This window comes from Xiphophorus hellerii, chromosome 24, assembly GCF_003331165.1.
Source record: "Xiphophorus hellerii strain 12219 chromosome 24, Xiphophorus_hellerii-4.1, whole genome shotgun sequence".
Taxonomy (NCBI): Eukaryota; Metazoa; Chordata; class Actinopteri; order Cyprinodontiformes; family Poeciliidae; genus Xiphophorus; species Xiphophorus hellerii.
Window position 1 is genome coordinate 8,328,421 of NC_045695.1, and position 11,031 is coordinate 8,339,451.

The 11,031-nt window shown below is 36.2% G+C and overlaps 1 long non-coding RNA gene across 1 annotated transcript; it reads left to right on the plus strand.

Annotated features, from left to right (window-relative positions):
- The first annotated feature begins 156 nt into the window (after nt 1-156).
- LOC116716268 (uncharacterized) lies at nt 157-7,218 on the plus strand. Its single transcript, XR_004338430.1, has 3 exons — nt 157-169; nt 2,672-2,674; nt 6,367-7,218. It is a non-coding gene; the product is annotated as an uncharacterized LOC116716268 (long non-coding RNA).
- Nucleotides 7,219-11,031: the final 3,813 nt, after the last annotated feature.

Consider the following 11,031-nt stretch of genomic DNA (forward strand, 5'->3'; position numbering starts at 1 on the left):
CAATAAAGGAATGACTACATCAGCACCAATCAAATTAGTTGGGCAGTTTATTAAGTTAAAGAAATAAAGACAAGGTGAGACTAAATACTACGTTAATATGAAATAAACAATTAAGAATGAGATTTACAGTATAACAACATAGGACAACGTTGACTGAATATATTTACATGTCTCAGAAAAGAACAGTACAGATAAGCAAATAAAAAGAAAAAGCTAGGGGGTTTAGGTTTCAAATAGTACATTTAAAGCATTGCATATTTCAAACGTTTAAACACCCAATTTATTGTTAGATCTGATATAATATTTAATTCCATTGAAAAAAGCAGTAAAACATGGTTTCCTTTCAGTGAATTTGCTACGATGAATGTGATATTTAGTCAATAATAAAACTTGGAATTGCTAAGCATTCGTTTACCAGAGAGGTAAACTCATCTCACCACCAAGTCCTTTTCTGTCACGTACATTCTTTACTGTCTGACTTAATACAGTAGTATTGAGTACTACTGTACTTCTCCTCCTCCTTTTACTACTACTACTACTAATAATAATATATTTTAAAGAGTTGTGCCTCTCATGGTAGATGTGTTGGGTTAGTTCTGATTTAGTCTTTTTCTAGACTTTTGTTCAAATATTTTTTATCTTATTTTATTTCATTTTTGTATTTTATTAATTAACTCGTTAAGAAATAGCAAGATTAGACACCTCAAAGACACCTCGACTACAACCACTAAGTCTCGAAGGAGTTGAAAGGGAATCATTGCGGGTGCAGAGCAGCTTATGTTGTATTATCTTTCAGGTTACATGAGCGGCGGAAGAGAACAGACAGGGACAATCTTCTCCAAGGTGTGAATCTTCCTCCTAAGGTATCCGTGGCTGTGACACCTCTTTCCCAGAACTGAGAATTAGAGGACCAGGAACGCCTGGCAAGAGGGGAGCCTCAGAAAAAGCGCCAATGGAAGCAGGACTACCACTGTCAGTGTCCAGTTTGTGGTCGATCAAAAAACAAAAGCACTGGCCTCACACAGATTAAGGGGAAAGGATACTGTCCAGCCTCTGGACAGACTGTTTTGTCTCTTGGGAAGCAGTGACTGTTTGAAAGATTTTCTTTGTAGTTTTCATCTTTTAATATCATGCCATCACTTTTGTTTTAAAGCCCAGAATTGTTTTTAAATTTCAACAGGACAGCTGCCATGTTATGAGGGCTTAGTTAATAACTGCAGCGGTCTTTATTCCTCTTTATTACATAATAGCACATGTAATATTGCAAACAACTGTTCAACCTTTTTTCGATACATGTAATTTTTTGTGACCTCAGTTTTTCATGACGCTAAATCACCTTGTAGCTATAGAAACTGAATTTTCAGTCAAATCACTCTGTTTCTTTATATTGCTGAAATTTGGTATCAAACTAAATCTGAGATATTCTGTGTTTAGCTACAGAAAAATTACATGTTATTAAGCTTTGTTGATATAAACACTGATTAACTGGTCTCTCCAAATTCTCCCTAGGTATGAGTGTGTGTGTGTGTGTGTGTGTGTGTGTGTGTGCGTGTGTGTGTGTGTGTGTGTGTGTGTGTGCATGGTTGTTTTCCTGTCTGTCTCTGCGACCTGACTGGCGACCTGACCAGATTAATAATAGATTAATAATAAACACTGCAAAAAACTAATACAGAGAAAAGAAAATTAATGGAAGAACTTGACACTCCCTTTATCATTTTGGTTTGCATTTGGATCTGCTGAGTTTATGGCTTTAGGCGTTGCTTTATACATGTCGAGGTATATTGTTAGCCCTCTGCGAATGTAGGTGTGTAAGAGTGAAGAAATGTCAATGATCATTTATTTGTGTGCTCTATAATTTTGTTGGCCCTCTCAAAAGTGATACTATCAACAGTATAGTAATTCAATAATTCAGAATAAACAGTAATTTGGATGTTATGCTATATTGAACTTGAAATTAGTGTAAAAAAAATGCTTCGTGGAGCATGAAACAGGTATTATTACTAAAATGACATGAATGCTGCTGAAACATGTACTTGAGTAGAAGCTTCAGATTTTTCCTCTTTTCCTCCCCCAACCTCTAATTGTCTCTTTTGCCCCATTTTTGGCCGACAGGTTAAGGCGTTGGACTCCAAATCCAATGCGGTTTCCCCACACAGGTTCGAATCCTGTTCGTGACGAAGATTCATTTATTGTCTTTTCCGTCGCATAAATGTTTTCATTTAGGTTTGGATTATTCTGGGGTAAAAAAATGTTGTTATAAAACACACCGTTTTATATTTATATAAAGTAGTATAACATTACAAGTGTGCAATGTTGCATTAAATTGATGTTTACTGTGCTTTTCTCACCCTGATTTTCAATTTTTCAGCAGTTAGACAGCCAGACAACGACGCTAAAAATAACCAAACTTCTTCCTTTTATACTTGTTTTATTGAAGAGTGGCCTCTGACCACTGCCATCACTTTGGCCATCGTGAACTGTAACATACAAGGCTTAGTATTAGCAAACAAACATTGCAAATTAGCCAATATTATTAAAATGTATACTGGAAATAGAAATGTATTGTATGTTATAATCTTCAAGCCCCCCCTCCAAAAAAAGGGGGTGAAAGTTGGTTCTCATACTGTTTCTGATAAAGTTAAAAAGGTTGAAGAAATTTATATCTATTCAGCAGGTGCATTTGCTTCATGTGATTCATGATGTTCAGAAAAGACAAATGAGAAAATAAATATTTCAAAGGTATGTAAGTGTATGTTTATTTTTTAAAGATTATCATAGATACAATTTATATTGGGCTTCCTTGTGTTTTAAAGTTTCCTTTAAGTGGGAAATGTTTGTTAAAGTTTGATGCTTATAGATATTTAAAAATATAATTATTAGTAAAAAGAAAAAAATTTAGAGCAAATTTCTGTTTTTCAGAAAGTATTAATAAAATGTTTTAAATTGACATTTTAACAGTTTTAATCTGTTATTTAAAGGTATTTTATCAGTAGGACTAAATGAAGTTTTTTTGTACAACAAACAAAAACTGGGTAAATCTTACTGGAAAAAAGTGTAAAATAACAGCATTATTATGATAATTCATCAGAAAAAGTTGGTTAAAATTACTTGATAAAACTGTTTTATTACAAAAATAACCCTTTTCAAATCACAGTAAAAATTTGTGCAAAACTATGGGAAAATCTGTTCATTTCACAATTTAACACTGTTGTAATTACTGTTTGGTCAGTAAAACAGTTTACATGTTCACTGTGTTTTCTACAGAATTATTCTGGCAACCACAGCTGCCAGTTTTTTTTTGTAAAAACAACAGAATTTTTTTTACAGTGTATGTTAGATCTTATCATTCCAGTGTAAATCTGTTTTAGTGATTTTCTATCTGCTCCCCAGTCACTGCCAGCCAAGCATCTTAAAATATTTAAGATTTTTTTACATTTATCTACCACTTTTTGAATATGAATATTCCATTTTAGTTTTTCATCGAACCATATTCCTAAAAATTTTATACACTTTACTTGCTCTAATTCTTGATTATATAATTTTAATTTTATTTCCTTGTTTAATTTTTTCTGAGTAAATATCATTACTTTTGTTTTTTCAACTGAAAACTTAAATCCCCAGTGCAACGCCCATTTTTCTATTTCAATAATAACCTTTTGTAATTTTCTTACAATGAAATCTACATTTTTCCCTCTTTTCCAAACAGCTCCATCATCTGCAAAAAGTGAACATCCAATTTCTTTTCCAATATCTTTAAATACATCATTTATCATAATTAAGAACAATAACGGACTTATAATACTTCCTTGCGGAGTTCCATTTTCTACTTTATATTTTCCTGAGATCACTTCACCAATTCTAACTTGTATTTTTCTATTTGTTAAAAAGTCTTTAATCCATTTAAATAACTTTCCTTTAATGTCCAACATATATAATTTAATTAATAATCCCTCAACCCACATCATATCGTATGCTTTTTCTATGTCAAAAAATACTGCCACTACACTTTCTTTATTTACTTGTGCTTTTCTAATTTCATGCTCTAGACATAACGTTGGATCATTAGTGCTCCTCCCTTTTCTAAAACCACTCTGAAACTTTGATATATATCCTTTATTATTTAAATAATATACGATCCTATTGTTAATCATTCTTTCCATTATTTTACATATATTGGATGTTAAAGCTATTGGTCTGTAGTTTTCTGGGTTTGAATTATCTTTTCCTGGTTTTGCTATTGGTATTATAATTGATTCCTTCCAGTTCAATGGTAGTTTTCCCTCCTCCCAAATTTTATTATATAATTGCAATATTATATCTTTTGATTTTTCACTAAGTTGTCTTATCATTCTATAATAAATCCGATCTTTACCCGGTGCTGTATTTTTTGTCTTCCTGAGTGCAGAATTCAATTCAGCTTTTGTAAACTCAACATTTAACAGATTATTTGTTTCTTCAACACTCTCTACTAACTCTTTATATTTAAGTTTTGTATTTTCTCTCCCTTTTCTTCCCTCTTCACTAATATTATTTGAACTATGAATTTTACCAAATTTTCTTGCCAATATTTCAACTTTATCTTCATCTCTTACTATATTTATATTATCCATTTTTAATATAGGATATTCAAACTCTCTCCTTATGCCATTCATTCTTTTAATTATTTTCCAAATTTTTTCTATTTTGGTTTCTTTCCCTATTGTGCTACAGAAATTCCTCCAATATTCTCTTTTAGCATTCTTAATAGTTCTTCTTACCATTGCTTGCTTTCTTTTATAATCAATTAAATTCTTATAAATTGGGTTACCTTTTAGTACTTTAAATGCTTTATTTCTTAACTTTATTGCTTTTTTACATTCATTTGTCCACCATGGCACCATTTTCTTATCATTTCTACACCCTGTTTTCTTTATAGAATTATCTGCTGCTTCCATAATTATTTTACTAATTTCTAAATTTATATCATTTATATCCATTGTCATATCTACTTTCTCTAAATTTATTTGACTCAAGTATCTAAATTTAATCCAGTCTGCCTTATTAAAATTCAGTTTTTTATTGACCTTTATATTGTTATTTAAATTTAATCCTAGTCTTATTATAATGGGATAATGATCACTACCTATTGTTGAATTTTTATCAATGAACCACTCACAAATACCAGCTAAAACATCTGAAACAATTGTTAAATCAATAACTGATTCCATCATTGATTCTTGTTCCCCTCCCATCATTAATACATACAAGATTTTTCATTCCCATTAATTCTTCTATAACCTGTCCATTTTTATCATTACTTTTACCCCACAATGTACTATTTGCATTAAAATCCCCACACCAAATTATTTTCCCTTCCAAATATTCGGTTAATTCCTCCAATATTTCAATCGATAATGTTTTGAATGGATTATAAAAATGTATTATTTTAAATTTGCCTTCTTGTTCCCATATTTCAATTACTATATATTCAAGTTCTTTCCCTTTCCCTAATACCTGATATTGTATCCCTTGTTTTATAAATATTCCACATCCTCCTCCACCTCTCTCCTCCTGTCGGTCTCTTCTAACACTATTATATCCTTTAATCACAAAATCTAATGTTGTTTTTAACCATGTTTCCTGAACACAAATAATTTCTGGTTTATCCTCAAGACTATCAACATAACCTTTAAGTTCCTGTCCGTTAGCAATTAAACTTCTTGCATTCCATTGTAATATTAGCATTAATTATTTTCACCTGGTGGTCCTGATCTCCCATCTACCTCCAGCTTTTTGTTTATGTTCTCCCATGATCCCTCTTTAAACCCCAAAAACTTTTCAGCTCCTCTCACTATTATTTTAATTTTCTCAGTTTTATGCTTGGCTTGGTCAGTGCAGTTGATAACATATGCTACAAATAATATTAGTTTTTCTACTGATACTGTGATATTATCTTCTGATTGTACTTTGTTTTGCTGTGGGATTTGGCTCGCTATTTGTTCACTCTTTCTTGTTGTCTGCTCCTTCACATTTTTAACAGCTTCCGCATAACTAATGTTTTTAGTTGTTTTAATCTGTATAATTTCTTTTGCCTTCTTCCTTACCTCACATCCTCCATACGTAACTCTATGTTGCCCTCCACAGTTACAACATTTTTCTTGTGCTTCTTCTTTACATTCTTCTAATTTGTGATCTTCACCACATTTTGGACATCTTTGCTTCCCTTTACAAACTGCTGCTATGTGTCCATATCTTTGACACTTGAAACAACGAAGTGGTGGAGTAAATGTGCGGCAAACTAGCGGTATTGTAGAGGGCCGCACTGGGTTAACGCGGTGAATTTCAGACTGTCCGACGCGTGTTTCAATACACTCCAAGTCGCTTTAGGTTGTTGTTGCAATCATCAATTTATTCCACTTGACTGTCATACTTCAGATTTTACATGGACTGACACATACTGACCAGGCTAAACCATACGATGTGGCTAACAATAAGTGATATTACAACACGGTCAACAGAAATTATGACCACCACCGGCGCACCCGCTTCCTCATACATACAAATCAGCGCGCCAGTATGGCTCCCATTCATACCTTAGTGACAGTCACGCCCACCTCGACACACCCACCACCCAGGTGTCAAAGCCGCGTGCTCCTGCCACATCAGTAACTGCTCATTTCAACCATAAGGCTCTTACATTCCGGCCCCTAATTATTACAAAGATAATTGTCTGAAATGTTAACACTGTAAGAGACAAGCCTAAGAAACAAATAGTCATAAATTTGCTCAGTATCAAATTTATTTTAATCTATCTTTTAGACTAAGCAATCAACTAGAGAAAAGGAAGTCACTGGTGATTAGAATGGAGAGAAAAGGTCGTTAAATGTTCAAGGTGTCTCCGCCTCCTGAAGCAAGCACAACTTGGTAATGGGTCTTTCCAGGTAGCTCGTCTTTGTCTTGATGCGAACTGACCTCACAAGTCCTCCTTTATCAGGAACAATGTTCACAACTTTACCCATTAACCAAGAGTTGCGTGGAGCAGAGTCATCCACGATGAGGACGACATCTCCTGGAAGAAGGTTCCGTCTTGTTCTTTGCCACTTCTGCCGCTCTTGTAGTTGAGGCAAGTATTCCTTTAACCAACGCTTCCAGAAGAGATCCGCCATATATTGCACCTGTCTCCATCTTCGCCGAGCGTAGACATCATTCTTGGAAAACACTCCTGGTGGCAATGAAGGCGCATTCTCTGGATCTTCTGGATCCTCCAGAGCAAAATGACTTATGTCCTCAGGATTTGCAGGCCATTTCCATTCAGGGTCATGAAGAAACTTTGGTCCAGACATCCAGGTATTAGCCTTCAAAAGAGACTCCACACTTGCTCCTCTGGATGCCAAATCTGCTGGATTAATACCGGTAGCAACGTACCTCCACTGTAAGGGATTTGACAAATTGAGTATCTCTCCAACTCGATTTGTCACAAAAGTCTTAAATCTCAATTTTTCATTCTTGATGTACTTCAAAACTGAAGTACTATCAGTCCAAAATACTGAGTCTTGTAATTCCATTCTTAACTCCTTCTTCAACAGCTTATCCATATGGCTGGCAACCACTGCAGCAGTCAACTCCATGCGAGGGATGGTGATGGGTTTCAGTGGAGCTACACGGGCTTTACCCATTACAAATGCACAATGCACTTGTCCATCAGCATTACACCGCAACAGGTAGCTCACTGTTCCATATCCATTCTCGCTTGCATCACTGAAATGATGAAGCTGCAAACTTGTGGCTTGTCCAAAGTCTTCTGGTTTCAGACATCTGTTAACTCCAAACCTTTCAAGCCGATGAAGTCTTTCCAGCCAGTTTTTCCACTTCTGGACCATACCATGTGGCAAAGGATCATCCCAGCCAACGTGTCTTCTGTTTAGATCTTGTAGAATCCCCTTTGCGACTAAGACAACTGGTGCCAGAAATCCAAGAGGATCGTAGATGGAACTTATGATGGACAAGACTCCTCGTCTTGTCAGAGGTCTATCTTTGAGGATGATCTTGAATTTCAGCAGGTCTGATTGTACACACCACTGTACTCCCAACACACGCTCCACAGGTAGATCATCATTATCCATATCCAGGTTCTTCACCTCAATGGATCTTTCATGCTGTGGTATTGCAGTAAGAACACTGCGTCGGTTACTTATCCATTTGAGAAGTTGAAATCCGCCTTTCTTACACAAAGCACGAAGTCCTTGATATAATGACACAGCTTCCTCTTCTGTGCTCACAGACACCAAACAGTCATCCACATAAAAGTTGTGAAGCACCGCATCTATGACATTTGGTGTAAACAGCTGTTGATTGTCCTCTGCACACCTTCTCAGTGCAAAACATGCACAGTTTGGAGACGATGTAGCTCCAAAAAGGTGTGCAACCATTCGGTACTCCACCAGATGCTGATCATACTCTCCATTTGGCCACCAGAGAAATCTCAACAGATCAGAGTCAGATGGTGGTACTCGGACCTGGTGAAACATGGCCTCAATGTCTGCTGTGATAACAACAGGTTCCTTTCTGAATCTGGTGATGACACCAACCAATGAACTGGTGAGGTTTGGACCTTGTAAGAGTTGAGTGTTTAAGGATTTTCCTCCAAATGTTGCACCACAGTCAAACACGACTCTTATCTTTTTCTTGTGAGGATGATGTACTCCATGGTGTGGTATATACCAAACCCTCCCATCACACCGTTCAAGATTTTCAACTGAGACTCTCTCAGCATAGCCCTTGGAAATTACATCATTCATGAAGTTAGTATAGTCAGAAAGAAATTGATGGTTTTTGATAAACTTCCTTCTGAGATTCAAAACACGCTGTTCAGCCAATTTCCTATTGTTGGGCATTTTCAGATCTTTGTGTCTCAGAGGTAAAGCAATGGTGTAATGTCCCTCTTCCAGCTTAATTGATTCTGTAACCAGCTCCATGAATTGATTATCTTCTCTGGACCATCCAGGTTGTTCATCTTGAGAACATTCAGGAAAATCAACCTTCAATTGTTGTTGCCATAAGTTCTCAAGTCTTGACACAGAAATCCTGTTAACAGTAACAGTTGATTGTAGCTCTTTTGTGTCGAAATCACAGTCTCCTCTGAGAGGTCCATTCACTGTCCATCCAAGAATCGTCCTAACTGCATAGGGGCCTCCATTTTGACTTCAGATGACATCCCATGGCTCCAGCGCTTTAGGCACATTGGTTCCAATAAGCAAATCAACTCCTGAATTGATTTCAGTTATCTTCAAATTTTTCAGATGTGGCCATCTTTCGAGGTCTTCTTGGTGGGGGATGTTGCTGTTATGAACAGGCATGCTTCTTTGTGTGAATAAGTCAGGTAATTCACAAAAGATGTCTTCATTTAGCCCAGCAATCTCCAAATCTGACACAATGTTGCTTCCAACCACCCTTTCTTGACCCATTGTCCGTAAAAGGATGCTTGTATGTCTCCCAGTGACATATAATCTGTTCATCAGTTCTTCGGTACAGAATGATGCAGAGCTTCCAGGATCTAAAAAAGCATATGTTATTATTGTCTTCTGGCTCTTTGTAGACTTCACTCTGACTGGTAAAATAGAAAGAGTACAGCCATGCTCACCGGCCCCAGTTAAACCACTGGATTGAGCAGAGATGGAGGCACTTCCACTTGTTGTCTCCACTTCCTTTATCTTATGGACTGGACCAGTTTCCTTTTCTTTGGAGAAGACATGAAGCATGGTGGGATGTCTTAAGCTACACACTTTACAGTGATGCCGCCTTTTACAGTCTTTGCTGATGTGCCCAGTGCATAAACAGCCAAAACACACCCCATTTTCTTTCAGAAATGTCAATTTCTCCCCATGTGTCCTCCTTCCCAGTAGAGGGCATGTGTCCAAGGAATGTCCAGGTCCACAAAATAAACAACTCTTTATAACAACTGTCTCTTGTCCTTTCTTTACTTCAAGGTCAGCTTTCTTCTGCATATCTCCAACAATAGTAGCAAAACTACTTCCTTTTATCTTTAATCGCTGCTGTGATTTATAGATTCCTACATCCTTCTTTGGTCTAGATAAAGAATCTTGAATATCACCGAAAAGTGGATCACTGGTGATCTTCACTTGCCTTTCTACGAACCGAACAATGTCACTGAAAGTTACTCTTCTTTTGAACTTCTCCTGTAAATCACATACATCATTTCTCCATCTGTCCCGCAGCTTAAAGGGCAGTTTTTTGATGATTGCTTGCATATTGGCAGGGACATCCAACTCATGCATACAGCCATTGTTTTCCATCACATTGCAGCATTCCCTGAGCAGAAAGCTGTACGCTTGTAAAGCCTTTACATCCTCTGCTTGCAAAGCAGGCCATGACAAAACTTTATTCATATATGCAGCAATTATCTTCAATGAACAACCAAAATGTTCTTGAAGTAAAGATTTAGCTTTAGCATATCCAGAATCACTAGGCATATGAACACAACTTCTTACTAGGTCATGAGGCTGACCTCTAGTGTACTGCTCCAAGAAGTATAAACAATCTTTGGCACTGTGCGCCTTTGTTTCAATGCTGTGTTCAAACGCTGTCATGAATGTTTTAAATTGGAGTGGATCACCATCAAATGTTGGTATGTCTCGTTTTGGCAGAAAAAATAAAGATTGTTGATTTACAAGCAAGCTTGTAATTTCATTCTGCCTTTCCAATACACTTAACAGTTGTTTATTTTCATCAACTGACAATGAATTTTTATGATGTGATGATTGTGGCTGAGTTTGATGAAACATTCGGTCTGTTGGAACTTCAACTTGTGTTGTTTTTATCTTCACCTGGTCAGTCAATGTGTCTGGATTTTGTTTAACCTTTGTGTTTTTAGGTCGTGCACCCAAACAAGAATAGGACTGAAAGGTTGGAGCTTTATCATGACAGTCAGTTCCAGCTGCTGTAGGTACAAATGTATCTGCATCCACATTCAACATTTGAGATCTTTTATTTTCATGCTCAAAATATGAATTCATGCCATCAGATCTAATCTGT